The sequence below is a fragment of the Pygoscelis adeliae genome, unplaced genomic scaffold (assembly GCF_000699105.1).
Source record: "Pygoscelis adeliae isolate BGI_AS28 unplaced genomic scaffold, ASM69910v1 Scaffold63, whole genome shotgun sequence".
NCBI lineage: Eukaryota > Metazoa > Chordata > Aves > Sphenisciformes > Spheniscidae > Pygoscelis > Pygoscelis adeliae.
In genome coordinates this window covers 1254605-1259091 of record NW_008824414.1, presented here as the reverse complement: position 1 = coordinate 1259091, position 4487 = coordinate 1254605, and the positions used below count along the sequence as shown (strand labels likewise).

At 42.9% G+C, this 4487-nt stretch overlaps 1 protein-coding gene across 1 annotated transcript in view; it reads right to left on the bottom strand.

The window, feature by feature from the left end:
- The window catches only part of HDAC4 (histone deacetylase 4), a 235465-nt gene that overhangs the window by 65518 nt on the left and 165460 nt on the right, over nucleotides 1-4487 (bottom strand). The gene's annotated exons all lie outside the window — the stretch shown is intronic.

Genomic DNA, 4487 nt, shown 5'->3' with positions numbered 1-4487 from the left:
ATCTTTCTCAATACTTGTAATATACAAAGTTTCGTCTGGGTGCTTCAAACACAGGCTTCCCTTAAACTGTTCAAAGGGTAATAGCCCTATTTGAATGCTGTGCAATACAACCTAATACACTGTATTTTTCTAATATTACAAATGAAACATTACATATGAAAAGCTACTCCAGCAGTCACTTGAGGCTAAATAGTTAACGTGTTCCAAAAAAGAAAAAAAATCGGGAAATAGCAAGGTTAAATTCTAGGTGTTAATAAAAAAGTATACACCCAACGCTGCTGCACCAGACAAGTTGAGGCACTGTAGTCAGGCGTATATATGTTGCCATATATATGCCACAGCAGGAGAAACACCTCACTTTCCAGAGTGTGCTACAAATGGGGTTTACTCAGAAGAACCATAATTTGACCACAGAAGCTCAGTGTTAATCTACTTAACAGTACAATTCAGGGCTAAAAGGGAGATTCTCTGTTCTAGTAAGGCTTCATGAATTATATATCCAGGGGACTCATCTTCACTATGGAAAGGTAAAAAGTTGTGTTTTCCAGCATAGAATTTACAGAAATCTCATTTGCATGTTTTTCTTTAGAAAGAGAATTGCCGCTTCAAGACCTATCATGCTGAAAAGCTAACACTTAACTCAAAATACCTGGAGTCTGCTCAGAGAACAGCATCCTACTTTACCTTGTTCGCTGTCATGACAAAAATACCTCCCACAAATGCTGACCTCCAAATGCCACAGAGAACCATGAGCATACCACAGCTTGTCTCTCTCGTAGATAAAAGACTAAAATTTGCATCTTAAAAGAGACTGAAGTCTGCAGAGAAATTGTAATTGCTGAAGATAAAATGATGTCGGGATTGCTGCATATATTTATTGTATGGCAAAACAAGCTCCCTTGCCCAGCAAAGCTCCTCCGACCATGGTGAAAAACCATTCCCGAGGTTTGAACATTAAATACACAAAAAAGTGGGAAACACAAGCGCACGTTCCCCATGTAATTTCAGGTCAGTGCTCCCATACACCTGCACTAATGTATAGCTTTTATTTTCACTGTTTAGTATTTACCATTTTAGGACACATGCCTCATTCTGATCAAAGGTTGCACCAAGCTCAATTAGCAAGAAGTGATTCAGTATCTTATCCTGAATTTCATTTAATGTCTCAAACCCTGGTTCTGAAGAAGTTGTTGATTTCTACATACGGTTTTGCAGTGCGATCACTAGAGCACACGAGTGCTCTGCAAATGTTAGCATGTCTGTGTTCACAGTGACTTGATGGCAGGCAGGGAACAGAGCTGCTCCATGCCATCAAATGCACAGCTGGGGCAGAGATTATGAAACCCCACTGGATGGAGGTTTCCATATCATACTGTTGATTTTAAGATTACATGTTTTAGGTGTGCAAGCACACCTCTGCAGCTAGCAGTTCCATTTCCCTGTCATGCAAACAGCATGGAGAAGATGAGTGTGCCACTGCAAGCTGCCCGCTGGCTGGATCTGCTCAGTGGGACACGGCTCTGTGGCAGAGGAGAAAGCCAATTCCCTGCCACGGCATCAAGCTGCCTTAGCCCTAAGGCCTCATCTTTCCCTCTTCCACTCCTGATGTGTCCTCCGATTTCTGCAACAAATGAGGCAGCACGCCATTGGAGAGCAGCCTCACTCTTACCCTTCTCTGTACTACATTCAGAGTCTTGTAAAAGAGATACCACTTGATTATCAAAAATTGGATCAAAAAGATGCGAAAAAAAGAAAAAGCGAGCAAGACTTGCATGGGAAACTTAACCACTCCCATTGTCCTAGCTCGAGCGCTCGGAGTGGCAACTTCAACAATGCTCTTTTCATTTATGCATGTCTGTTTCGTCCCCATTTTGGGGGGGCATTGTGTGGTTTTTGTGTGTGTGTTTTTTTCCCCTCCTTAAAGCAAATGCAAATGTCACCACCAGGTGACAACATGAACACCACATGAGCAGGGCTGGGACCCTCATTTTCCATACAGAGCCTTGCAGTGAGCCAGGGGAGTCACTCTCAGCGAGTCAGCTCCCAAATGGGATGAACCATGTGCTTTGCTATGCTCAAGCGATCCCCCATTTGCTGCTGACAGTGGTAGACCAAGGACTTCAGAGCCCATGCTGGAAAGGATCACACCCCAGGGAGCACACTCCCCTCCAGTCACCCCAAGGAGCCCTGTCCCTTCTTTGGACCCATCCCACCCAACCCATCCCCTCTGCACTCTCCTTCCCTACCCAGTCACCCGCCCTGTCCTCGTCTGTCCAATTCCAAGTTACTGCTCCAAAGCTTCCAGCACCGAGGCTTCACAGCCGAATGCCCTAGATGATGATTCTTATTATTTTTAATCAGGAGCAAAACAACATATTTTTCCTTAGTCGCCTTCTTGGAAATAGCAAGACTTGTTTTGGCTGCAATCTTCTCAAAAATTTCATCTGATGTAGACACCTAACAAGGAAAGTTTAAGGCCAAAATCTTAAAGTTCAGAAAAATCACAAGCAATTGAAAACAGCCTCGTATTATATTCAGGAAATCCAACACAACCTTAACAGACAGTGCTGTCAGTTCTGCTAATAATTAAAAGGCAGCAATCTATTACATTATTTTTAGTTGTGCCCTTACTCTCCTACACACGAGGGTCTTAAAATATCTGTGTGTCTGGGAAAAGGCTTTTTCCATGTCAGCACTTGGATGCTATCCCACGGGATAAATTTGCCACACGCATACAGCGCTAGTACCGACATAATTTTAACTCATTACTTATATAAATCAAACACAGGGAAATCGCCCCTGTGCAATCAGTTTAATTACACTCCCCCCAACCCCCCGCCTGCCTCTGCTATGGATGTGATAGATCACAGCTCTAACAAAGCTGAAATTCAGAGTGCTGCGGGAGGACTCGCTCGGCTCAGGTCACACACACTCTCCAGCTCCTGGGAGGTCCAAGCGAAAGTCTGAATGAGTTCAGCGGGTACGTCACAGTGAAGTCTTCGGACGCTTACAAGCGTTGGCAATGGAAAAGCCTTAAAAACCTCAAAGAAACAAACTGCCGAGCTGACATTTATTTCCGAACAAAGAAACCCTACCTAGCACCCCGTGTCCAATGATCCTGGTCAAGAAGCGTGTTTGGAGGGGGGTAAGGGAAATTTCTATGGCAGCAGCAGCTCCCCACCACCCCGGTGTGCAGGGCTGAATGAGGTCCAGGGCTGGCACACGCGGTGTGTGGTGGCAGCTCTCCAAAAGTACATGATTGACGTCAGTAACTTGTGTAATCATCCTTAGCCTGAGTCTATAAACAAAGTTTTGGGGGGTTGTGTTTTTTTTGGTTTGTTTTTTTTTTGTTTTGTTTTTTTTTTTTAAATCCAGCTCTCGGTAGTTGTATTTTCTCATAGGACTGGAACAGTGAAAATATTTGGAGAAACCTCCACCATAAATTAAACTGGAGCGATCTGAAAGTTCTGCCTGCCATCTAACTTGTCCTCCCGAGCCTGAAACCTACTACTGGATTTGCTTGTTTCTTAAAGAAAGCCACCACTGGAACTCCTTGAGAAAAGTCTTTAGAAAGCCTCAAAACAGTACAAATCAGAGTCAGAAAAATATCACACTGATTATGATCGATTTCCCCCTTCCCCAACAGCCTTTTTATATTGCAAGTCTAGCAACAGACTGATTTTGTCTTTTTTAATGCATACCCAATGCGATCATCTCAAAGCAGCTTTGTTTCAGCTTCATTGTAATATTGGGATGCCCAGACAGATGATTTTGGCTACACAGCAATTGCAAAATCTGTGCACTGATGAATGGTGCTCTGCAATGTTCACCTGACATTTTCCAAGTGATTTACAAAAAGCGAGATAATAAATATAGTGCTTGCTTTCTTCAAAGCAATTTTTGAATCACATCTAATCGATCTTCAAAACAACCTCTGCAGGATGCAATACTGTCCGCATTTTCAGGAGAAGAAATGGATAGGACACTGTAATGCTTTACACAGGGACGTAGTTAAGAGAATCTGGACTGGAGATGGGAACAGCTTTTCTCTTTCCGAAGGTAATTCCAGTGAAAAATGCCTCAGTAAATCTGAATATCTTCACTTGCAATTATTTTCTGGTGTTGTCATGTCTGAAATCCCTCACTTTTAATTTTTTTCTCAAATCCACATTACTTGCTCCTTCTCCCTTTCAAACTGAATATATGCACAGTAGGTATTTTCCCCATATTCCCTGACAGCATGTTATGTTTTCTACTACAAAACTGACAAAAGATCCTGATGTGGATGAACGGCAACAGTGGCAACTTTAAAAAGTATTACTGGAAAGCCAGAAGTTTGAACTGTACTACCTTTCCACTGTCTGTGACACAGGTATTGATCCTCACCTTGGTGGTGGATGTCCACATCCTTGTTGATGTATTTCTCAAAATCATGAAAAAGAGGTTCAAGGATGGAGGCCAGTTGGTTATGGAGGTGGAGACCACAT